At 39.7% G+C, this 27,795-nt stretch overlaps 1 protein-coding gene across 1 annotated transcript in view; it reads left to right on the top strand.

Moving 5' to 3' along the window:
- LOC126412317 (E3 ubiquitin-protein ligase Iruka-like) overlaps window positions 1–27,795 on the top strand; it is a 152,599-nt gene that overhangs the window by 94,524 nt on the left and 30,280 nt on the right. The window lies entirely within an intron of this gene.

A 27,795-nucleotide genomic window follows, 5' to 3' on the forward strand; every position in this document is an offset into this window, starting at 1 on the left:
GCAGGTACCAGGCGTAGTCTCCAGTCTTGGAAATAATTTTAACATGTCTCTTACAGTCAAAGTGGAGTGTACTCATGCACGTCATGTAAAGTTAATAAAGTTCCTGTGTTCTGTTCTACCCTTCCTGTTAATTGGTCCTAAATACTTTCATTACTAATCCTCAATTTTGAAATATGTAATCAAAGTGTGGAGTGTGGTAATTTGGTGGAGGGGGGGGGGGGGGGGGGGGGGAGGTAAAGAATATAGACACGAGACTTTAGTCATTCTTTCGTGTTTATTGTGTGTTCTGTACACAGCTTGTACTTGTTTGAAATTCAGAATAATTTGTGCCTGTGTGCATATGTGGATTTGTGATATTTAGTTACAGATGACAAATTTTTATTGTTGCTATCATAAGGAATAAAAATTTTTTGATTGTCACAAGCAATAATTACAAACACACACGGAGAAAAAATGTCTGGTCAGTACTTACCTTCAGAATGCAAAATTACAGTACTCCCGATAAATATTTAAAAGTGAAACTATTACTAGCATTCAGAACCATTAGTTCCTTTCCCAAGGACGTTGGAGGGATAGGTTGGGGAAGGTTGGAAAGGAAGGCAGGCCACTTAGACTCAAGAATGAGCGTGATTTATCTCTGGCAAGGACAAAGGGATTTATTTTACCCTTTGGTGGATGCGCCTTTCAAACTTCAGCTATGGGTATCTTGCTGCTTTTACACCACAATTAGTTACATTTCTAACATTAGGAATTATAATATTTATAATTATGATCAGTAGCTGCATTTTAAAGGAACAAATGCAAATTTACTCGCCTCTATAAAAATAATCTTTTATTTATTTCTTGCCTTCACAACTGTCTGTCATTGTAATTGCCAATAGTCTTTGCCCCCCCCCCCCCCCTCCCTCACCCACTTATTTTAAAAAATAACAACTTAATTGCACTAAATTATGTGAAAAGAAAGTAACAAGAGAACACATTATGAAACTGAGAACTCTTGTTTACAATTGTGAATAAATTAGCTTCCATCTGCAGCTCACTGTCACACTGCATACACTTTGTGTTTGTGACACTATGTTTCTTGCATACATTTTTCTTGCATTTCAGCATACTGTTTTTGCTCTGTTGTTTTTATGCCTGTCACATATGTAACAAATTCCAGGTTTTGCTGGTTCATGGTCTGCTATTCTGCGTGCTTATACTTGGTCAAGAAGGCATGAATGTCCTTGGGAATTGTTTGAAGTAACACTCGTTGATTTAAATGCTCTTCCATCAGGCCAAGAGCAAGATGTTTCAAAAAATTCATCTTATTTCTTTATTATGAGGATTGTTGAATTTGAAAATAATTTTTGCATTTACCCTGGCAATATCTAGCTGTCTGTCAAAAAGTGCAAGCAGTCATTGTTGCGTAAATCTGGAAGTGCTGTAGGATGAGCGCATCTGATCCTCAGTGTCTGCTCCCCCTTAGGTAGCATTGTAGCCTAAATTCACTATCGACTTCTTAGTCTCTTGATCTATTGTACTGTGCATTGTCCATAAAAAAAATTACAGCTTTGTTCTTTTTAGGAGCAGCCAAGGACAAACAAAAATCATCTTGAAAACTGAAATGACGTGATTGGACTTCTGTGGTATTCTTTTCATGGATTTCTGGAGAAATTTCTTTCTTAATTTTCTTCCTGGATCCCAAGAGAGTCAATACTGTGCCTAGGAGATTTTCAGCCAGCGGGTAGCTACTGTAGTAATTGTCAGTCGTAAGATTTCAGTTTGTTTTCCCAATTGGTGTTGCCAATCTCTGTACAATGTCATCAGGCTTGTTAGACTCCAGCTAGGGACCAGACATTTACTTGCCACAAGAGATTTCAAAGTTCAGGGTATAAAATGTTTTGGCATCATACAAGGGATAAATCTTGATCCAATACTTTGCAGGCTTATTAGAGACATACTGTACAAATTCACGGGGTCCTCTGAAAGGATGCAACATCTCTTCAATAGTGACAAACTAGCTGACACTAAAGTGAGCTAGACAGTTGTTGACAAATTCGTGATGGAAGTCCTGAATAGACACTAGTTTCTCACTTTGTTTTCTCTTATTCCGGGTGCCCAAGTTGTCGAACCTAAGAGCTCAAAGCTGAAAGTGAAAGCACTTACAGCTGAAGAGAGTTCAGAAAACAATCATTCCTGTGCCATCTGAATCCCACAGCAATTCGTGTGCCCACATTTCCTTATGTCTATTAGATATAATGCACCCAAGAAGCCATTATCCCTGGTTTTGTATTGTGTATGCAGTCTCATTCTCTTTAATATTGAACTTCCGATCATGTACTATTCTGGATGTATTGATTTGTATTTCCCGCAGTGTTGTCAATCATCGCATCAGTAATAAATAGATAAAATATATCAATTTCTTTTTTCATAATTACAGCACTTGCTTGTGAACTTGGCAAAACTTTTAGGTTGCTTTTGGTGTTGGTTTTAGGAGGAGGAGGAGGAGGAGGAGGAGGAGGAGGAGGAGGAAGTGCTTCACTTATCCAAATAGTTTCATATATTCCTATGTAAAAGTGGTAATCATCTGTTTGTTGTCACCCCTCTTCAACCATGTGATTATCTGTTACCTCTGTTGATTGTTCAGAGTCACTGCTGTGGTTTTCTTTTTCAATAACTTCTTCTTCCAGCCCAGATTTGCATGAATCTGTCAGTTATTCTTCTCATAGTCCTCAGTACGTACAATTTGACAGTACCTGTAAAATGCATTCTTGTTCTCCATTTCCATACACTTCTGAGACCTAATGAAACAAATGTCTATAAGGTGAGATATTGTTTGCAAAACTATATCCAAGATTTTAAAAAAATAATGAAAATTTCATATGGGAACTTTGATTTCATTTGAATATTCATTACATATTAAAATAAAAGAAACATTACCTTGAAGCGAGAGAAAAACCCAAGTATAGAAAATACTTAAATCAGAAGCCACATAGTGGTAAACAGACTGCAGACACAACATCCACTTTCCAAACAACAATAGCAACCAAGCTACTGTAAGCGTGAATTGCACAAATGCAGTAAGTTGTTATGAATAACAAATACGTATTTGGACATGCACCCAATTATAACACTGTCTTTGATACTAACAGAAAGCTAAATCTTGCGGCTAACTGCTGCAGTCATGCCCACCGATGGGATGAAATTTGTAAAATGTAGTTCTTGTTATTTCTTTTTGCATAGCTATTTTAAATGTAAGAGGAATGGAAGTACCACACAGAATTGTGGAGGCTGGTATGGCCACTTGTTGACATATTACGTGGTGGCTACTGTCTTGGGGGTCTTCATTTTACATTTACTTAATGATTTTCCTGATGCTTTGCCAGCACAAGGGGTGAGCATTGTCAAAGGGTCACTGGCAATTGCTTGTGGTTGTCAGAAGTTGAGCCCCAGGCTGGACTTTTAGGTACCTGTTACGCCAACATCTGTGAGCTTTCTCCTGGTCATTACCTCTGTAGTTTTCCCCTTGGTACCTGCATTGGTAATCTGCTGCAGGATAGGAATCCAGGATCTGCTGGCAGAACATAAAGAAAATTGTCACACACACGACAAAGATCCTGAGACAGAAGCCAACAGGCAATACATCAACAAGTGGCTATGAAAGCCTCACCAGTTTTATACTATGCTTCCGGGGAGAGGAGACTTCAAGATAGTAATGACACTTTAACCAATGACTGAAGAAGAAAGTTCTTTTGCTGTCCTCAGATGCCTTTCTGTCACGGTGCCGGGGTGAATAGACCACACGAAAGTTCCTAAAATGCAAGCACCTGTTCACTACTGTCCAGGTGCAAAATATCTGACAGGATGGAATGAAGTTTTCTTAGTGAGCAAATTCATGCAACATGGAGATACTTCACAAGAACTGATGAGCTAAAAAAATGTGCATGGAAACAGGCAGGAAATTGTATTGAACAAAATAACCAACTTGTAACCTGAAAAGAGAAGAGTTACAAGCTATTGAGAGCCTTAATGCTGAGGAGAGCATATTGGTACTCCCTGCTGATAAGGGAACTATGATATTGTAATGAAGACTGAAGATAGTGAATAAAAGATAAATGACATACTAGACCAGACAATGCACAGAAAGTTAAACAGATCAGAGACAGCAGGTTAGTTGGAATGCAAATTTGTTAACCTGGGTGCTTTCTCTTTCGGAGGACATACAGAGAAACCTTCACAAAGAAGCAGACGCCCTACCACCTTGATTTTATAGGTTGCCAGATATCCATAAAGATGGTTTCCTAAAACACCGTCTATAAGAACTTAGAGCCTACCGTTGTACAATCTGGCAAAATACTTCGCGTTCTACAGTTACATGTGGGAAAGACTGACACATACGGAGTCTGTTCAAAAACTTCCAGAAAATTTGTTATTTCGTGCCAATGGTGTGTTGGAGCGAAATGTGGTTGGCATCCCTACACACGCCTGAGATTAATGAGTAACTGCTGGAAGTTCCGTTGTTGTATGTCTGTTGGTTATTGTTCAGTTCTGTATTGAATAGAATATTGTGTTGCACAATTTGCCAATTTCGAGATCGCAGAGTTAGAGGAGCTATGTGTCTACATTAAATTTTGCTTGGAACTGAAGAAAACCTTTTGTTCTTGTGAGAAAAAACTAGCTCTTTACACACATGAAATGTTGAGTGCTGTTGACAAGGGATTTCAAATTGATTCTGTATTTCTGAGTTTCCGAAAGGCCTTTGACACTGTTATCACACAAGTGGGTTGTAGTGTGTAGTGTGCTTGCGGAATATCGTCTCAGTTCTGTTACTGGACTTGTGTTTTCTGGTCAGAGAGGTCACAGTTCATAGCAACTGATGGAAAGTCATTGAGTAAAACACAAGTGGTTTCTGGTATTCCCCAAAGTAGTGCTAGAGGCCCTCTGCTGTTCCTTATCTACATAAATGATTTAAGAGACAATCTGAACAGCCATCTTAGGTTGTTTGCAAATGATGCTGTCGTTTATTGTCTAGTAAACTCGTCAGAAAATCAAAACAAATTGCAAAACAATTTAGAAAATATATCTGAATGGTGCATAAATTGGGAATTGACCCTAAATAATGAAAAGTGTGAGGTCATCCATTGTTGTTGTTGTTGTTGTTGTTGTTGTTATGGTGGTGGTCTTCAGTCCTGAAACTGGTTTGATGCTGCTCTCCATGCTACTCTATCCTGTGCAAGCTTCTTCATCTCCCAGTACCTACTGCAACCTACATCCTTCTGAATCTGCTTAGTGTATTCATCTCTTGGTCTCCCTCTACGATTTTTACCCTCCACGCTGCCCTCCAATACTAAACTGGTGATCTCTTGATGCCTCAGAACATGACCTACCAACCGATCCCTTCTTCTAGTCAAGTTGTGCCACAATCTTCTCTTCTCCCCAATCCTATTCAGTACTTCCTCATTAGTTATGTGATCTACCCATCTAATCTTCAGCATTCTTCTGTAGCACCACATTTTGAAAGCTTCTATTCTCTTCTTGTCCAAACTATTTATCATCCATGTTTCACTTCCATACATGGCTACACTCCATACAAATACTTTCAGAAACTACTTCCTGACACTTAAACCTATACTCGCTGTTAACAAATTTCTCTTCTTCAGAAACGCTTTCCTTGCCATTGCCAGTCAACATTTTATATCCTCTCTACTTCGACAATCCTCAGTTATTTTGCTCCCCAAATAGCAGAACTCCTTTACTACTTCCAGTGTCTCATTTCCTAATCTAATTCACTCAGCATCACCCGACTTAATTTGACTACATTCCATTATCCTTGTTTTGCTTTTGTTGATGTTCATCTTATATCCTCCTTTGAAGACACTGTCCATTCCGTTCAACTGCTCTTCTAAGTCCTTTGCTGTCTCTGACAGAATTACAATGTCATCAGCAGATCTCAAAGTTTTTATTTCTTCTCCATGGATTTTAATACCTACTCCGAATTTTTCTTTTGTTTCCTTCACTGCTTGCTCAATATACAGATTGAACAACATCGGGGAGAGGCTACAACCCTGTCTCACTCCCTTCCCAACCACTGCTTCCCTTTCATGTCCCTCGACTCTTATAACTGCCATCTGGTTTCTGTAAAAATTGTAAATAGCTTTTCGCTCCCTGTATTTTACCCCTGCTACCTTCAGAATTTGAAAGAGAGTATTCCAGTCAACGTTATCAAAAGCTTTCTCTATGTCTTCAAATGCTAGAAATGAAAGTTTGTCTTTCCTAAATCTATTTTCTAAGATAAGTCGTAGGGTCAGTATTGTCTCACATGTTCCAACATTTCTGCGGAATCCAAACTGATCTTCCCCGAGGTCGGCTTCTACCAGTTTCTCCATTCGCCTGTAAAGAATTCGCGTTAGTATTTTGCAACTGTGACTTATTAAACTGATAGTTCGGTAATTTTCACATCTGTCAACACCTGCTTTCTTTGGGATTGGAATTATTATATTCTTCTTGAAGTCTGAGGGTATTTCGCCTGTCTCATACATCTTGCTCACCAGATGGTAGAGTTTTGTCAGGACTGGCTCTCCCAAGGCCGTCAGTAGTTCCAATGGAATGTTGTCTACTCCGGGGGCCTTGTTTCGACTCAGGTCTTTCAGTGCTCTGTCAAACTCTTCACGCAGTATCATATCTCCCATTTCATATTCATCTACATCCTCTTCCATTTCCATAACATTGTCCTCAAGTACATCGCCCTTGTATAGACCCTCTATATACTCCTTCCACCTTTCTGCTTTCCCTTCTTTGCTTAGTACTTGGTTTCCATCTGTGCTCTTGATATTCATGCAAGGCGTCCTCTTTTCTCCAAAGGTCTCTTTAATTTTCCAGTAGGCAGTATCTGTCTTACCCCTTGTGAGATAAGCCTCTACATCCTTAGATTTGTCCTCAGCCATACCTTCTTAGCCATTTTGCACTTCCTGTCGATCTCCTTTTTGAGATGTTTGTATTCCTTTTTGCCTGCTTCATTTACTGCATTTTTGTATTTTCTCCTTTCATCAATTAAATTCAGTATTTCTTCTGTTACCCAAGGATTTCTACTAGCCCACGTCTTTTTACCTACTTGATCCTCTCCTGCCTTCACCACTTCATCCCTCAAAGCTACCCATTCTTCTTCTACTGTATTTCTTTCCCCCATTCTTGTTGGTTGTTCCCTTATGCTCTCCCTGAAACTCTGTACAACCTCTGGTCATCCTCTGCTAAAAGGAATCTGTTAAACTTCGGTTACATGATAAACCAGTATAATCTAAAGACCATATATTCAACTAAATACCTAGGAATCACAATTACAAACAATTTAAATAGGAAAGAACAGATAGAAAATGTTATGGGGAAGGCAAACCAATTAGAATTATTGTGGACGTGGTTTGATGAACCCTCTGCCAGGCACTTAATTGTGATTTGCAGATTATCACTGCTCGAAGACTGACTCCGAGAAATTGAAGAAGAATGTAACATTTCAGTTGGATCATGTCATGAAATCCTGACTCAGCATCTTTGAATGGTTCGTGTTGCTGCAAAGTTCACCCCACGGCTTATGGGTCAAGACCAGAAAGACCATTGTCTCACAGTCTGTGAAAAGCCTTTGGATCACGCAAATGGGAATGAGATGTTCTTGAAGAGAATAATATGGCCCTTGTTGGCTTTTCTTTATTTCCTATTCGAAGGATGAAGATTTTGCAATGATAGAAGAGAGAAGAAGAGGGGGGGGGGGGGGGGGGGATTTCAGACTGCACTTCATGTGATCCAGCAAAAGGCATACCAAGACTGTTTTCAGAAGTGGAAACTGTGTTGGGAGTGGTGCATCAATTGTGGAGGAGAGTATTTCAAAGGAGACTGCACAGTAAGTAAAAGGTAAACAGAGAAAAATTTTGTGGACAAAGTTCCGGAAGTTTTTGGACTGACCTCATATGTAAAGTACTCTAGACCTTTCATTGAGAACTAAAGTTGGACCAGAACACTAAAACCTGGACCAAATAACATTTTGGTCTGCTTTGATGTTGCTTCTTTATGTACTAAAGTGCCACTCAGTGACACTTTGGAGGACAATGGTTCCATTTTTTCACAGGCCACCACATAGCTCTCTCATGTGTGTCTTACCATGAACTATTTTATGTGAAATGGCAATTTCTAGCAACATCTGAAACACATGGATAGTCTGTGTAGTCTAGTGGTTGCCAATTTCTTCTTAGAGCATTTCGAGAGACAAGTGCTGGACTTGGCACCTTGTAAACTTAAATAATGGTACAGGTATGCCAGCACCTCCTTCGTCACGTTGAGTAACAGCTTAGTGACTTTCTAAGACATCTGAAGAGTCTCTACACCAAATTTAAATTTACTGTGTAGGTAGAAAAGGACCAATAGCTACCCTTTGTAGTTGTGCTGTGCATAAGAAATGGTGAAAACCTGGGCCACAGCACATGTTAAAAAAAAAAAAACAGACCAATAGCTCCACAAACTGTCAAATCATTACCTGAGCCAGAAAGGAGGAATGATTAAAGTGCAACACGAATACTTGAGCTGCAGCACCTCGAACACAAGATCCAATACCTTGAAAGTATTCCGATGACTGATGGGTACTCCACCAGTTACATAAGAAGTGTAACAAAACATAATACTGAGCAAAGTGACAATGGCACAAACTTGACACAAAGAGTATTTCAAACCAACCAAGATCAGAGTAGCTGAAATCGGTAAAGGGCAAAAGGGGCCCCACTTATAATGTCACAAATGTGCCACATGTTGTTTACATGTGCAAAAGTCTGTGTTGGAAAGACAGGATGACCCAACAGCACCAAAATCAATTAACATAAACAGTATTGTTGGTTGGGATAGGTGGAGAAATTGGCTGTGGTGCAGCATGCACTGTGTGAGACAGACTATATAATAAAATTCACTGTCACAGACATTTTCCCTGTGGAGAAGAGCTACCATAATCACTTGTTCAGGGAAGCCATAAAAATTCACAAACATAACATTAGTTTCAACAAGAAAGAAGAAAGGTTCAAGTCAAGAATCCTGTATTCCTGTGCAGCTGGGAATGACTGTTGCAGGTATCAGGAGGAGAACTACAGCAGTAATGGCCGGGGAAAAGCCCCCAGATTTTAGCACAACAGGTAAGACTAATTCCCAGTTGCAGATTCAACTCCTGCCTGCCGCCAGAAGGGTGAGCCTGTACCCACTCTTGCTGGCAAAATATTAGAAAAATCATTAAACACTGTCAGAAGAGCCTCAAGACAGAAGCCAACTGGCAATGCGTCATACCACACATACTCAGGGCTTGGTACTGCGATCCTACATACTACTCAAGAAGAATGATGTGTATATCCATGTATTTTTAGTGATGAATGATACTCACAAATGAAAACCCCATAACAAGTTATTGTAGCGGAGAGCACAGACATTGTGTGGATTTGTTATTTTATGTGCATGTGGAGAATTGTACTGAGGGATGGCGTGAGTCTTAAAGGTGGGATAGCAATTGCAGTAATTTTGCGAGAGGAAGTACCTGTGTGAGTGAAAACATAGAAACCCTTGGTATTCCTGGCCTACTTTGGAAAAGCTTGAAGCCCTCTGTGAATACATATTTTCTTAAGAATAATAATGATGTTTAAGAAAATGAATGAAGTGTCATTCAGATTCATTCACCCTTTGAAGTGACTTGTTTTTTGTTTGACGTTTTTGTGTAATAGAAGGTTGATATTATCTAGTTCATGTATACACTGATGGGCAATATATGGAGTGTATATACAAAGGCTATTTGTATTTTATTCAAAAGAAGTCTAAGCTGCAGTATTACATTTCCTTACAGCAATAATCAAGTGAGGAGGAGACAGCCATTTGTTGCTTTATTCAAGACAACAGTTCAGCATAGAGGATGTATGTGTTAGTAATCAAATGCATCATGACAACTTTGGACAATGTGAATGTTATTGCAGACCAGCTGCATCCCTTCGTGCTTGATGTCATCCCTGACAATGATGGCATCTCCCAACAGGATAACTGCGTGTGTTACAAGGCCAGAATCATGCTACTGTGATTTGAGGAGCTTGATTGTGAGCCTCATGCAGATGTCGTAACCACCAAATTTGCCTGTTGGTCAGAACCCATATGAAAATGTCTAGTAGGGTATTGGGCAGCAGCTCCGCATCCACAAATGACTGGCCCATAATTCATGGGAACTGTGAGACCAGTACATATTGCATTGGCATTGACTCTGTATCATCTACTGCATAACAATATTTATTGTTATCATCTTGTGAACTTTTTGGACAACAGCTTTCTTTTGGTTTCATAAATGGTTTGATGAGATATATGGAACATCAGTGTTAAGAGAACTTGTCCCATTATCACCTGACATCTATTAATTTATGCATTTCCGTTAAACAACTGTTCTTGTAGTATGATACGGTATATATTTATTTCAATAACAGTTATCCCTCTTATGCACACTGTATCATCATGTGTAGGTACACTGGGGTGACAGAAGTCATGGGATACCTCCTAATATCATGTGAGACCTCCATTATCCCAGCAACTCCACGTGTCATGGACGCAACGAGTCATTGGAAGTCCCCTGCAGAAATCAATTATTGAACCATGCTGCCTCTATAGCCATCCATAATTGTGAAAGTATTGCCAGTGTGGGATTTTGTGCACGAACTGACCTCTCAATAATGTCCCATAAATGTTTGATGGAATTTGTGTTGGGTGATCTGGGTGGGCAAATTATCCACTTGAATTGTCTGGAATGTTCTTCAAACCAGTCACAAACATTTGTGGCCCAGTGACATGGCACATTGTCATCCATGAAAATTACATCGTTGTTTGAGAACATGAAGTCCATGAATAGCTGCAGATGGTCTCAGAGTAGCCGAACTTAACCATTTCCAATCAGTGATTGGTTCAGTTGGACCAGAGGTCCCAGTTAATTTCATGTAACCATAGCCCACACCATTATGGAGAGCCACCACCATCTTGCACTGTGTCTTTTTGACAACTTGGGTCCATGGCTTCATGGAGTCTGCACCACATTTGAACCCTACCATTAGCTTGTACCAACTGAAATCTGGACTCATTTAACAAGGCCACAGTTTTCCAGTTGTTTATGGTCCAACCACTATGGTCACGAGTCCAGGCTGCAGGCAACGCCATGCTATTAGAAAGGCACTCGTGTCCGTCATCTATTGCCATAGCTCGTTAACGACAAATTTTGCCACACTGTCCTAAAGATATGTTGGGCGTACATCCCACATTGATTTCCGCAGTTACTTTACACAGTGTTGATTGTGTTAGCACTGACTTCTCTATGCAAAAGTTGTTGCTCTTGGACATTAAGTGGAGGCCGTTGGCCACTGTGTCAACCGTGTTGAGAGGTAATGCCTGATATTTGGTACTTCTGCACACTCTTGACACTGTGGCACTCGGAATATTGAATTCCATAATGATTTCCAAAATGGAATGTCCCATGCACGTAGCTCCAACTACCATTCTGTTTTCCGTCTGGTTATTCCCATCATCCTGCCATAATTGCGTTTGAAATGTTTTCACATGAATCGCCGAGTACAAATGACAGCTCTGCCAATGCAATGCCCTTTTATGCCTTGTGTGTGTGTGTGTGTGCGATACTACTGTTATCTGTATATGTGCATATTATTATCCCATGACTTTTGTCACCTCGTTGTATCTAATACACTTATATGTTCTGAATTTGATACTGGGAAAAGAACTTAAAAGTTTTTATGGTCACATGAACTCTGTGCTGCCTTTAATGGAATAATTAAGTGTGGAGTAAAGCGTTTGAATCATTTTGGAAAGGGGGGGGGGGCGGCAGAGTGTTGACGTGAAAGGCCAGGAAAGCACAAAAATTTGTAATATATTTTGTCACAACCCCATAAAGAACAAGTAACAAAAGTGTAGCTATGCAGAAGTAGGCTGTTATACACAAACATGTAATGCACTAGCATCCATAAACCACTTCTCACTCATATATAGGTATCGTAACACTGTTATCTAGTAAACAAAACAAATCTCCATCTAGGTATGCTACTTAATATTGTCTCAAGGAGAATGTTGCAGGGGATAACAGAACAATAAATAAAACTCAACAGCACTCTTAACTTTCAGACCATATACCATTGGTGTAGTCAGATAATAGTGAGCCCAGTACTGATGTTGACATATCTTAGAGCAAACCTCCAGCCTATGTAGCTACACTTCAGTTATCACAGTTTTCTTATCTCGGTAGGAACTCTTATCTTGGATAAAGCATAGTTATTTTTCTATATAAGGATCTAAATAGGTTCATTCCCATGTGGATGGTCATAAATTCATCAGAATATTATTGGACAACGCCTTAAAAATGCACATTTATCACTTTGGAGCACTGCAGGTGATGTAGAACTGGCACAAGGCAGTCATGTGATCCTCCACTGTGGAATAGAACAAATTATTTTTTGTAGCATCGGTATTACATTTCCTGAGTGTGATCTGTAACCCTTTGATGTTAAATGTTAATACATTTATTTAGTAAATTTCTCTCAGTTGCCTTTCATGGTGTTTGCTGAAGTGTCCCTGCTAGTCGGTTCCACCCGACTGTTACAGTAGTCTTCACTGGCCTTTGTCCCCTTATGTATGGATGGGTGCTGAGACAGAGAATTAATTGTCTTCCAAGCTACTTGAATGACTTAATCGGCTGAAATTTAAACTTTCTGTACTCACACTTCCTCTTACAAAAAACAATCTTGTATACAATGAGAGTTGACAAATCTTTATCAAAACATCCAGCTTGGACGATATCAAGACAAGAAGTTTTCTCTACACAGGCCAGTTGGACAGTCATCTGTCATGGCATCTGTTGTGGCATCTTTTTCTCCTTATCATCTGAACACCTTCAAACCTTGAAGCTAAGAAACAGGTGGCCCCTCACAGTAGGTGGAATGCTCACTTGCTGTCTTGCCTTGGAGACGAGATAGGTTCAAGACATTCTCCCATCTGCACGTATTGGACGAGGTGTGTTTTTTACGCAAGTACCATTTTGAAATTAAAAAAAGACGTGCTAAGATATCTCAATAATTTTATATTTACATGAAAGCCTGTACCTTAATCTACTTTTCTACTTCCATGGACTGTTGCTTTGATTATGGTGTGACGCTGGCCACCAATGTTTCATCGCCAGTAACAATTTGGCTTAAGCATCACCATCATTGTGGTACTGCTCAAGGAAAGTCAATGCACTGTCTAAACATTTGGTTTTGTGCACATCCATCAACATTTTCGGTACCCAATGTGCGCACAATTTTTGGTAATTAAGGTGCTCGGTCACAATGCCATAGTAAACACTATGAGAAACATTAGGAAAGTCATTCCGCATGGAGGAAATTGTAAAGCATCTGTTTTCTCTCACCTTATTGTCCACTTCCTGCACCAAACTTTCATTAATGACTGAAGGACGCCCACCCCTTTGTTCATCATGCACATTTGTGCGGCCATCTTTAAATGCTCTCACCCAGTTTCTTACCATTCCATCACTCATAATGTTTTCTCCATAAACTACACAGATCTCACGATGAATATCGATCGCTTTTAGGCCTTTAGCACTAAGAAATCTTACAACAGCCCGTACTTTACAGACGGCGGGACTCTAGATTATTGGAGGCATCTTAAACACTCAGTACACAACGTAAACAAGGAAGAATCAGACTGTATTGGCGTCAGTGTGTAGATTAAGGTACAGGCTTTCATGAAAAAGTAAAATTATTGAGATATCTTAGCACATCTTTTTTTAATTTCAAAACGGTACTTACTTAAAAATATCTCCCACAATGGGATACTACTAAACCACACAAATGTCTTTAGTCATTGAAGGAGCCTGGAAGTGGGGGAATTTCATTTTATAAAACTGTCATGTCACATTTTAACTGCCGACTTGTTCTTGACAGTGAAGTGGCATGTATATACCAGTGGGTTTTATGGAATGATGGCAAGACATGAGAGAATAGCAAAAAGGTGCCACCATGTTTTGACTTAACCATGATGTCACCATGGATGTAGTTGCAAGGTTGGTGATTCTTCGGGAAAATCTGGAATTCCCAGGGAACTTAATTTTACCTGGAAAAATAAGAGAATTCTCAGTAAATGTCAGGAATTTCAAAAAAAAAAAAAAACCTCAAGGAATTCTGTGTTTTTAACACTGAAATGGAGGAGTTTTATAAATCACAAATTATAAAATAAATATCATCTCAAAGTGTGTTAATTTTACAAATATTGTTCCATATAAAATATTATTGCTTAAAAACTGCGTTTAAACTACTGGCTATGTCTGGTATATAGCTCAGCTGAGAGGAAAGAAAAGTCATTAGTGTAGCGGGGGCGCCCCAACCCCCCTCGTGCTCACCATTAATTTATCAAGAGCTTCATGACACCATCTTCCTCCCCAAATCAGGAATTCTCAGGGAATTTTTTTCCAAGGTCAAGTAGCCACCCTGGCTGCCAACTGGTTGGTGTATCGACGTGGTCTGACCAGTGTGTCGACAAGGGATTGTGTACCATGTGAAGCCATATAATACTGTGTATCTGACTGTGGCTCGTGACAAATGAAACTCTTCCCCATGACAATCATTTCCAAGCCTGAATTGCTCCTGTCATTGAATGCAGGTCCATGTCAACCAATTTCCCCTCAAACATTGTGAAGGGAATGGTATGCAATGTACATTTGGAGTCTTAATTGTGGAACAGGCCATTGTTCATAGTGGAATATAATCGCACATGGGCCAAATAACACAGTAACTGGGCTGTAGCTGACAGAGGGCATGTAGTGTGGTTTGAAAAGTTAAGTTTTCCCTCCTTTCAGATAATGTAAGGTGTTGAGTGCATGGATGCCCAAGGTGGTATTCAACCTGAAGTGTGGGGAGGGTACAGTTCAGGTTGGAAGTGGTTCTATGGTTTTTTAAAGGTGCTTTTCATACTGCAGTTTGGGACATATTCACTCAGGTTATCATGAACATGAACCAGGGTGTTTATTTCAACCTTGGTAACAGTGTTGCTCTATCTTCTACATCTTCGTGCTGAGTACGGTGTGGGCACAGAGCTGCACCTATATGCTTCTAGTTTGATAAACACTGAGACTCATATTGCACCTTGACTGTCATCCTAAATCGCCTCACCTTAATTCCACAGAAAATGTCTGGGATGATTCTGAATGCCAATTAAAACATGACACTCAGCATTGCTGCACTATGATAGCTTTGTGGTATTTAATAATCAACAAATGGTTCCAGTTGGATACAGCATACATGAATAAACTTGTGGACTCCTTTCTCACAGAATTGATGACATTGTCAAGGGTAGAGGCAGTGTTACATGGTGTTAGTGTTATGTCTGCCAGGGGTGACTTATTTTTTGTCTGATTTGGTGTGGTTTGTTTGTCGAAAAGAAATACATTTCAAACTTGACTATGCAACTGTTTTCGCAAGCTATGCCATTGAGTGGAAGGGTGATATTTGCTGGAAGGGCAATGTTTGAAGTGATGCTACTGATTTGTGCTTTTGACTTTCCTGTTCATGCTGTTACAAATCAGTGGGCAGTGGATGAAGGCCTCCATTCCATCCATCAGCTAGGATGACCCCAGTAACTGTCAAGATTGATTCATAATGGCTCCATCTAGATATTATTGACTGAGTAGTGTGTGAGATAAAACACTTTATAGATAATAACATCATCAGCATGGTTTATGAAGCTTCTGTGACAAAATATATTCTGGAGTCTTGAGTACTGAACTGTGTTCCAATGTGTTGAGAGATAGACAAGCAAATTTATGATTCATATATGGAAGATTCAGAGGCAACTTTTCTGCATCTGGTATTGCAGGAAAATGTTTTTGAATTCTCTGGCAGAGGTGACAGAGCAACAGTTGCTGTATGCAAATAAGGACATAAGACACGTATTCCAGTAGTGGCACAAAATATTCCTTTTGTTACTGGAATGATATTCCAAGATGCAAGTGTTAACAAACATCAACCTGTTGTATATATTTTGTCAGTAGCAGAATTGGGATACCTCTACTCTTAAAAATAATTTAGAAAATTTTTTTTATCATCTCTGTGTAACTGAACCAAGTTACGAAATTTCTCAATACAAAAATATCTGCTGTGTCTTTTACTTTTTCCTTTCTTTTCTTCTCTCTCTCTCTCTCTCTCTCTCTCTCTCCTCTTCTTCTTTTCTTAAAGGGAATGGGTAGTTACCAAACACATGGATCATATTTGCCAAGAATGACAAGATCAGATGAACTTGAATTGTTCCCATAATTTTCTATTCTGTTCCCTTTGTCTTGTCATTTATCGATTGCTCCACTGGCTCCCATTGAAAATTTGTTTACAATACAACATAACTTCCAACACGGCTTTATCTTTTGATTCTCATACCTTTCAGACTTTTGAAACAAGTTCAGGCTCCTGAATATCATTACTGCTACTTTAAGGCAGGGATGCAAAGACTGTGGGCTGTATGGGGCCTGCCATTGATCTGAAGGTGTTGCTGGTGTTCAGGTAGGGGCAACCCAGATCAGACTAATAACTTGTCTCAGGGCACTTTATTTTTGAACTTGCACAACAATGCAGTTACAGTGTCAGAAGCTGCACATGGACCTGCAGGGAATGTCATTGCTTAGATGTTAGTGGTTCATGTATTCTACAGTACATAACTTGCATCAGTGAGCTTCGTGACCCTGTTCATTAGTGCATTGAACTTTTGCACTGAAGGTAAACACAATTTTATGTATTTGTGTGAACCTGTAAGCACATATTTCATTATCATCAGTCAGTAATAATATAAGAAAAATAAAAAATTTAAATAAAATGCAAATTTGTGAAACAAATGATGTGAATTAATCACAGTGAGTGGTTTGCGGCCTGCCATACTAGCAAGTTGGTATACCCCTGCTTTAAGGTATATGTATTTTTTCTTGTTGATGATTGTCTCGTCTTGCAATTAATCCTCCAGAGTATCATCTGGTTTTTGGATTTGGGCAATAATGCATTGTACCCAAGGAGGCATTCACTTTTGCTTTCATCACTGCTTGAATAGAAATGAGAAGTAATTGCTTAAAAAAAAATCCTGATATTGTCAAGAATATGAGCATCATATGGAATACAGTCGTGTATTTTCTTTTTTAAAGAAAGGATCACTCCATCATCTCTGTCAACTGTAGCCTCAGTACTATGAAAAGTAAACCAAAGATTCTCTAATTGCAGAGAGTTGCGGCAGCGTACACTATATGCATACAACTTCAGTTTATAGTCAGGTATTTGAATTTTGTAATTGGTATAATGATGTGCAGCATTTGTCTGTGTAATATGTCACCACAAAAATCATAGCAGGGAAGACACTAATCAGTCCATACCTTAGTGTAGTGTTGTTAATCTTACCTTGTAATTAATGGTATGATTTTGTTTGTGAGAATAACCTGCTTCTAGAGCAGGCTGAATAACTCAATAATTTTGAGTGAGCACTCGCCCCTGCACAGGATCCAGCTCGCAGTAGTGGTGTGATTCGGAGTGGGGGAAATGCATGCGCACCATATCAGGGTGACAACTGTGAAATGCAGTAGGTTAGTTGTAATAGCAGTGCCACCTAACAGCAGCAGTGGAGAGTTGGCATTGTGTAAGATACAGTGTCTTTGTACTTCCACAGGGAGAAAAATCTTGCATTTTTACACAAAAAGAAGGGTTCACAAAATGTTTAGTGTATTATAACACAGTGAATACTTTCAGGAAGTTCAATTTACAGAGGCACTACATGTGTTACCTGGTCAAAGAATAAGGAAATGGAAAAGGAAAATGTGTAGGACCTGAGGGTGCACAAGGAGTTTTAAAACTTTAAAGAAAACACTATGAAGAAGAGGAAGAAAAGTAGAGTGAGAGTGCTGTTTGGATGAGCTAAAAAGTTGCACTACTTTTAGCAAACTCTTTGTGCCCTTTTACAGATGGTGGTTTAATAAAAGAATGTTTGGTATTGCAGCGGAACATTTATGTACACTTTGGGTAGAACAGTTTTGTGAGGTGCTATTATTAAACGTGTCAGTCATGCATCCCCCACAGGAAGACTTAGTTTGGATAAACTTTGTAAACAGTTTGTTGAAGGTTTTAGTGACAGGGAGTATAAACTCTATTCCTTGTGATGATTGGGACGGGGGGTTAATTTACAGTACTTGCTACTTTGCAGTCCTTTGCTCAATCTCTAGAGACTGTAGGCATTCTTCCCAATTTGTCACATGCACAATTTATTTCCACCACATAATCAAAGGTTCTAACTAACAGTAGTCTTGAAATCTTAAAAATGATATTTTACATCTGTGTAATGTCCAGTCAGTTTTGTGGGAAAACTTTGTGTCATAACATATGATTTCCTACAGACTTATATGCGTCACTAAGCTAATGATAGTGTCTTAAAATGCAATGAAGGTCCTCCATTATCAATTTCAGGATATTCAAACTCATATTTACACCACATCTTGTAAATAACTTATTTATTTTGGAAATGCTGAGAGCTCTCTGAGACGGCAGATGTGTGAGCAAGTTGCGCTTGCTTGTGTGTGTGTGTGTGTGTGTGTGTGTGTGTGTGTGTGTGTGTGTGTGTACTGCTGACAAAGGCCTTAATGGCCAAAAGCTATGATAGTGTGAATCTTTTTATTGTGCCTATCGCGGCTCAGCATCTCCGCTATGACCGAGCGAGGTGGCGCAGTGGTTAGACACTGGACTCGCATTTGGGAGGACGACGGTTCAATCCCACGTCCGGCCATCCTGATTTAGGTTTTTCGTGATTTCCCTAAATCACTCCAGGCAAATGCCAGGATGGTTCCTCTGAAAGGGCACGGCCGACTTCCTTCCCCATCCTTCCCTAATCTGATGAGACCGATTACCTCGCTGTCGGGTCTCCTTCCCGAAACAACCCAACCCAACCCATCTCCGCTATATGGTGAGTAGCAACTTTTCTTCCCTCGTATTGTTACATTCCATCCTGAATTTTCCATTGTTTGATTTATTTATTTTGGTGTTTATATTTTCCTTCAAAATGTGTAGGTTAAATATAGAAAATATAAAAATATGCAGGAAATATGAATAACAGCACCTTCAGTCACAAATTTTTGAATAAGTTAGGTGATGTAAAATATATATTGTTATTGTGAGAAGATTAGCTGTGAAGTTTAAAAGTTTGCAAATTGTTAATAAAACACGGGAATACGTGACGGAAGGAATCATTACTCTACTTCCTGTACTGAATACAGTCACACCTCAACCATGGAACGTAGATAAAACTGTTGTTGTTGTTGTTGTTGTTGTTGTGGTCTTCAGTCCTGAGACTGGTTTGATGCAGCTCTCCATGCTACTCTATCCTGTGCAAGCTTCTTCATCTCCCAGTACCTACTGCAACCTACATCCTTCTGAATCTGCTTAGTGTATTCATCTCTTGGTCTCCCCCTACGATTTTTACCCTCCACGCTGCCCTCCAATACTAAATTGGTGATCCCTTGATGTCTCAGAACATGTCCTACCAACCGATCCCTTCTTCTGGTCAAGTTGTGCCACAAACTTCTCTTCTCCCCAATCCTATTCAATACTTCCTCATTAGTTATGTGATCTACCCATCTAATCTTCAGCATTCTTCTGTAGCACCACATTTCAAAAGCTTCTATTCTCTTCTTGTCCAAACTATTTACCGTCCATGTTTCACTTCCATACATGGCTACACTCCATACAAATACTTTCAGAAATGACTTCCTGACACTTAAATCTATACTCGATGTTAACAAATTTCTCTTCTTCAGAAACACTTTCCTTGCCATTGCCAGTCTACATTTGATATCCTCTTTACTTCGACCATCATCAGTTATTTTGCTCCCCAAATAGCAAAACTCCTTTACTACTTTAAGTGTCTCATTTCCTAATCTAATACCCTCAACATCACCCGACTTAATTAGACTACATTCCATTATCCTCGTTTTGCTTTTGTTGATGTTCATCTTACATCCTCCCTTGAAGACACCATCCATTCCGTTCAACTGCTCTTCCAAGTCCTTTGCTGTCTCTGACAGAATTACAATGTCATCGGCGAACCTCAACATTTTTATTTCTTCTCTATGGATTTTAATACCTACTCCGAATTTTTCTTTTGTTTCCTTTACTGCTTGCTCAATATACAGATTGAATAACATCGGGGAGAGGCTACACCCCTGTCTTACTCCCTTCCCAACCACTGCTTCCCTTTCGTGCCCCTCGACTCTTATAACTGCCATCTGGTTTCTGTACAAATTGTAAATAGCCTTTCGCTCCCTGTATTTTACCCCTGCCACCTTTAGAATTTGAAAGAGAGTATTCCAGTCAACATTGTCAAAAGCTTTCTGTAAGTCTACAAATGCTAGAAACGTAGGTTTGCCTTTCCTTAATCTTTCTTCTAAGATAAGTCGTAAGGTCAGTATTGCCTCACGTGTTCCAGTATTTCTACGAGATAAAACTAGGGAAAATATAAACATTAAGTAAAAAATCTTGTAAATCATAAGTATGACTCTTCCTCATTTTAGAACTTCAGGCATTCAAAATTACTCCTAGCCTCAGCCCCAAAACTGATATTTTAAAAAAATAAAAATAAAAAAAAAATGAATTACTGAAAGTATTAAAACAATTATTACAGTATTATCATATTTTCAAATGTTTAATAATATTAAATTAAGATGTCCTATATCAGTAATTTCATTATTATTTCACAGAAATTCATAATTGGGTTAATAGTGAGGAAAAATAGGAGGTTTCTTTTATTTATTTATATTTATTTATTTATTCATTCATTCATTCTTCTTTTTAATGCTACATTAGTCTGATTGCATAGAATGTAATATTTCACCCAAAATCAGTTACTATAATTTTTACCTTAACAACATGAATTATCATATTCATATTAATTATCAACTAGCAACAATATCCCTTGAGAAGTTAAATAAAATAATTGTCAACAGGCTCAATTCAATAAATTAGTTAAATTGCACTACTGTATGATGATAAACGCATATTTAGATTTATTAAAAGCTCTTTCATTGATTTTACTGCATTTAAAATATTTCATTATTGGAATTGTTTTTAGTAATTCAATTTGTAAATGCTATCAAACAATGGAAAATCCAGGATGGAATGTAACAATATAATGAGAAGGAAAGTTGCCACTTGTCATATAGTGGAGATGCTGAGTCACAGATAGGCACAACAAAGAGACTTCCACAGTTAAGCTTTCAGCCAGTGGTCTTTGTCAACAATAGACGCGCCCCCCCCCCCCCCCCACACACAACTGCAGTCTCATGCAACTGAAACCACACTGTGAGCAGCAGCGCCAGTGCATGATGGGAGTAGCATCTGGGTGGGGGTAATGAGAAGGCTGGGGAGGGAGGGGGAGGTATAGTATGGTAGGGGTGGCAGACAGTAAATTTCTGCAGGTTACACGGAAGGCCAGGGTTTAGATTACCTCTCAACATGCTCTGAAATGAGAAATGTCCTGCCCACTATCCTTTTCACCCATCCCACAGTGGTATTCCGCTGTCCACCGAACCTACACAATATATTCGTTCACCCTTAAACGACCCCTGCTCCCAGTCCCTTACCTCATGGCCCATACCCCTGTAATAGACCTAGATGCAAGGCCTGTCCCATACATCCTCCCACCATTACCCACTCCAGTCACTAACATCACCTATCCTATCAAAGGCAGGGCTACTACCTGTGAAACCAGGCATGTGGTCTACAATCTAAGCTGCAACCACTGTGCTGCAATCTATGTAGGCATGACAACCAACAAGCTGTCTGCCTGCATGAATGGCCACCAACAAACTGTGGCCAAAAGACGAGTGGACCACCTTGTTGCTGAACACGCTGCCAAACATGACATCCTTCATTTCAATGACTGCTTCACAGCCTGTGCCATATGGATCCTTCCCACCAACACCTGCTTTTCTGAATTGCACAGGTCGGAACTTCCCCTGCAATACATTCTACATTCCCGTAACACTACTTGCCTCAACCTTCATCAGTCACTGTCCTCATCTATCCAGCCCCTTCCCTGTTCCCATTCCAGCACTACATGGCCGTCATTCCACCACCATACCCAGTCTTTTTATTTATTTCTCTCCTTTTCTGCTCCTCCCCCCCCCCCCCCCCTCTTCCCACCTTTCCCCTGCTCTCCGTGTAACCTGCAGCACTTCACTGTCTGCCACCCCCACCATACTATCCCTCCCGCTTTGCACTCCAGCCTCCTCCTCACCCCCACCCAATCGCCACTCCCATCATGTACTGTTGCTGCTGCTCGAAGTGTGGTTTCAGTTGTCTGAGACTGCAGTTTTTTGTGTGTGTGTGTGTGTGTGTGTGTGTGTGTGTGTGTGTGTGTGTGTGCGGGGGGGGGGGGGGGGGGCACTGGCACATATGTGCGTATGTTGTTGACGAAGGCCAGTGGCTGAAAGTTTTAATTGTAAAAGTCTTTTTGTTGTGCACATCTGTGACTCAGCATCTTCGCTATATGGTGAGTGGCAACTTTCCTTCTCATAAAATTGTAAATTCAGTATTTTTATTTAATAATTACGCTTTAAATATTGAAATAGCATTTAGATGTTCCTTCCATAGGAACAAATTTTTATTGGTGAGGCTGAGGAGGATTTACAGTAAATATAGCTACCGTAAGTAAACTACAAGTATCCTTATAAAAACACTTATAGTATACTCTGCTAAAAACATAAAATAAAATCGTCCTGTACGAAACTCAATATTAAACCCTGATGCTAGGTATGATTCACCTTCAATAAAATAAAATAAAAAAGTAAGAATGATCCGCCTAACAAGAAAACTAAAGCAAGTTAAAGGATAAGAAGCAGTAGCAATAAAGCTGCTGATTCTCTAACTCATTTATGTAAAATACACCAATTTAAATAAAGATAATAAAATTAATAAAATTAAACTCAAATTAACTTAATACGAAATGGTCTTAGCAACAGAACGTAAAGAACCTAATAAATAATAATTTAAATTTGATGGCCAGCCAAAAATTGTTAACACTGTAAATGCTTAATCTATTACAACACACAAGAATTAGAAACCCAAAAGAAGAAGAAGAAGAAGAAGAAGAAGAATCTGTAACAGTTAAATAATGGAAAACAAAACAATTTAAAAACGAATTAAATTAAATACTTAAAAATTTAATAGAATAGAAATCAGTTGTTCCTTACAAATTAATGTTGGCTAATACACTGTAGCACCAAAGAGACTGGTATAGGCGTGCATATTCAAACACAGATATATGTCAACAGGCAGAATACGACACTGTGGTCGGCAACGTCTGTATCAGACAACAAGTGTCTGGTGCAGTTTTTAGATAGGTTACTGGTTCTACAGTGGCAGATTATCAGGATCTAAGTGAGTTTTAATATGGTGTTATAGTCAGCACATGAGCGATGGGACAAGAAGTAAAGTCTCTGACATCACTGCAGCCGGAATAAGATCCTGCAAGAAAGGGACCAGTGACAACTGAAGAGAATCATTAAATGTTAAAGAAGTCAACCCTTCCACAAATTGCTGCAGATTTCAATGCTGGGCCATCAACAAGTGTCAGCATGTGAACCATTCTATGAAACATCATCGATATGGGCTTTCAGAAGCCCACTCGAGTACCCTTGACGACTTCACAACACAAAGCTTTATGCCTCGCCTGGGCCTGTCAACACAAACATTGGACTGTTGATGACTGGAAACTTGTTGCTGGGTTGGACAAGTCTCATTTGAAATTGTATGCAGCAGATGGGCATGTATGGGTATGGAGAGAATCTCATGAATCTCCTGCATGTCAGCAGGAGACTGTTCAAATTGGTGGAGGCTTTGTAATGGGGTGAGGCATGTGCAGTTGGAGTGATATGGGAACCCTGGTACATCTAGATATGACTCTGACTAGATATGACTCTGACAGGTGACACGTACGTAAGCATCCTGTCTGATCACCTGCATCCATTCATGTCCGTTGTGTATTCCAACAGGCCTGAGCAATTCCAAACAGGACAATGTGACACCTCACATGTCCAGAATTGCTACAGACTGCCTCCAGGAACACTCATCTGAGTTTAAACACTCCTGCTGGCCACGAGACTCCCCAGACGTGAACATTATTGAGAATATCTGGGATGCCTTGCAATGTGCTGTTCAGAAGAGATCTCTATCCCCTCATGCTCTTACGGATTTATGGACAGCCCTGCAGGATTCCTGGTGTCAATTCCTTCCAGCACTACCTCAGTCATTAGTCGAGTCCATGCCACTTCTACATTCTCATGGGGGCCCTACACAATATTAGGCAGGTGTACCAGTTTCTTTGGCTCTTCAGTGTAGCATGTCTAAAAGCCTGAGGGAAACACACAAGTCCTACCTTATTACAATTTTTACAGAACTGAGTATATTAAAAAGCTACTCTTTCCAAAACATAGTTAAAAGAAGACAATTTGAAATATGTAATTAAATCATAAAGTACCAGCACTATATGTAGACATAATCTACATGAATGAATTGTAATTTCAACATAGTAATCTGTCAAAGCAATTTTAAATTAATTTGAATCAACAATATAAAAAAATTCACCCACATAGTCCTTTCATACTAATGTGAATATTTTAATAAATTAGGATAGAAACTGGCCTGGCTCATGCCATTGCTAAACCTGATCATTTGAAGATCTAAAGGTCAGTTAACTCTAATCATTTTGCTTTTGTACATACATCAAGATCATAATCTATGTTGATATGAATTTGTGACAACAATTATGCCATTTTTCCCAAAACTAACTTAATTTTATGATCATAAAATATGGATCAAAACAAAACAGACGTCAGTGATTCCATAATGAACAATTTATTTATTGTTCACATAACCCCAACATTACATTATTATTGGGTATTGAAAGACTACCAAAAATGAAACTAACAATGAAATCTCAAGCTATATAACTTCTTTTTGTCTTACACAAAAGGCAAATTCTATTAGGGATAGTCAAATCAAAAGAAGGCAGATGGAAGAAAGTAAGTAAACTGTTTATTATTTCAAAAATTTATCAGCATAACTGTTAATGCATTCATCACACTGTGAGACAAGTTGGTCATTGACTTTATGGAAAAACGTTTGTAGTTGCCTATGGACCCATGATTGTACCTAGGCGTGCACCTCTTCGTCTGAAGCAAACCCATGACCACAAATGTCTTTCTTCAGGGCTGTAAAAATATGAAACGGCATGGGGAGAGATTGGCACTATTTGGTGGATGTGTAAGGGCTTCACAGTGAAAATTTCTGCAGTGTACTTGAAACACCCTTGACAAATGTGGCCCCTCTGTGGGGAATTAGGAAGGCAGAGCATGAAAGTCGCCACTGTGCCATTCGATTGCACGAAATGCTCAATACGAGGTCTGCAAGTTTGTGTCTTCACTGTGGAGGCTGGGAACGATAAGCAGCGAAGTGTGGTTGTTTTTGACCATGGAAAGTGTTTGAGGAAGTGTAACTGATTCTAAAATGTCTGCTCTGTATGACGAACACAGTAGGTTACATGCCTATTTATGTGAAATAAAAGATTTCAAGAGAATTGGCCGTCATTAAAAGACAGCAGTTGGCCATGATGGGCTCATTGTGTCATTAATCCTTTTAGTATTGCTGCAGTGGATGTTACTGTCAGAAATGACAGAAATCGGGTTGTAGAAGACATTCCGTTCCTGTTGGGCCTCAGGCACTGTACTGCTAATGTCATCATGACAAAGCATCTGAAGTTTTGAAAAATCTGTGCACAATGGGTACCCCACAGTCTGACAGAGGAACAGATGTTGAACAGAATGTCAACATTACTGTAGCACCAGGAACAGCATCACAATGAAGAATATCGTTTTCTATTTATTATTGTCAAGGTAGATTAAATATGGTGTCATCATCATTTTGAGCTAGGGAGCAAGTATCAGACCATGTAAGAACATGGATTGATTCTCACTGAAAAAGTCCAAAGCCGTGCATACCAGCTCGGGGAATGTTATGATGATCCTTCTTCTTTGATTGCAAAGACCCATTGTTCACCAGCTTTCGGGAATATAGCGCCATAATTGTTTACAGCAGTACATGAACACTTTGAAAAAATTGAAGCATGCCATGAAGTCCAAATGCCCAGGAACGTTCACAGATGGCATTATTCTGTTGCAGAATAATGCCATCTATCAATGTTCCTGGGCATTTGGACTTCACGATATATGATATGAATCCTGCAGTGCTGTCCATAAATCCGTAAGAGGACAAGGGGATGGAGATCTCTTCTGAACAGCATGTTGCAAGACATCCTAGATATGCTCAATAATGTTCATGTCTGGGGAGTCTGGTGGCCAGCAGGAGTGTTTAAACTCAGATGAGTGTTCCTGGAGCCAGTCTGAAGCTATTCTGGATGTGTGGGGTGTAACATTGACCTGCTGGAATTGCACAGGTCTGCATTATTCTCTTGCAGAATAATGCCTGCTCACATGTTGCCAAGGATGTTTAGACTATGCTATAGAAGTTCCACTGTGAAGCCGTTGCACATCCTCCATAAAGTCCAATCTCTCCTCATGCCATTTCCACATTTTTTGGAGCCCTGCTCAAAGACATTTATGGCTGTTGATTTGCCTCAATTCTACAGTCAACCGCAAACATTTTCCCGTGAAGGCAGTGACCAGCTTGCCCCACTGTGGGATAAATGTATTAACAGTTATGGTGATTACTGTTGAAATAATAAACAGTCTACTTACCATAGGATTAAATGAGAACACACACCGAAAAGCAGAAGAGTTGAGTTGTTGACAGGCATACACAAAAGAAGGAAAACGTGCTAGCTTTTGGAGTTATCCTTTGACGAGCTAGAGTAAAATACACAGAAACACCAAAACATCAACAAACTTGCACACTTGCCTATCCCCCTACACGGTGCCAGCTAGACTGACAGTGCCAGTGCTATTTTGTGACAGGTGGACTGTTTGTGGTGGGTGCTCCAAGCTGCTAGCCACCTAGCCCCAGTCCCTCTCCCTCTCCCTCTCCCTCTCCCTCTGCCTCTGCCTCTGCCTCTGCCTCTGCCTCGCATCACCAGATGCCCCCCCCCCACCCCCCTTACCCCCCACAATAGCAAGGGGCACTGTCAGTCTGTCTGGTGCCATGTAGGAACATACGTGTGTGTGTGTGTGTGTGTGTGTGTGTGTGTGTGTGTGTGTGTGTACTTTTAGCTTGTCAAGGGCTAACTCTGAAAGCCAGCAAGTTTTCCTTCTTTTGTGCGTGCCTTTCGACAACTCAATGCTTTGGCTTTTCGGTGAGGGGTCCCTGTAACCATACAGTATTTACATTCTACAAGAACTTTCCTACAAAGAATTTACGTACTTTTTTCCTATCTTTCTCCTTTTAATTTGACTGTGCCTTAGGATCTTTCAAGTGGTTTTCTCATTGGAATTAATACTCAAGTTCTTACTTCTTTAAATATATGTGGGAGTATTTTTATAATACTGATGAATCTTTCAGTTGGTTTCCATTATGGCAGGCTGTTCCATCTTGAGCACCTGCCATGCACACTTGCAGTTAATGGTGGGCTAGCAATTGACATGCAGGAAACCAGGAGGTGGGCATAGCTTACATGATCATATACCTCGGGTGAGTGTCAGTGGGCAAATAGTTTACTCACATGACAGAACTGCTTTATAGTATCTCAGAATTG

Source organism: Schistocerca serialis, chromosome 7, assembly GCF_023864345.2.
Source record: "Schistocerca serialis cubense isolate TAMUIC-IGC-003099 chromosome 7, iqSchSeri2.2, whole genome shotgun sequence".
NCBI classification, from domain to species: Eukaryota; Metazoa; Arthropoda; class Insecta; order Orthoptera; family Acrididae; genus Schistocerca; species Schistocerca serialis.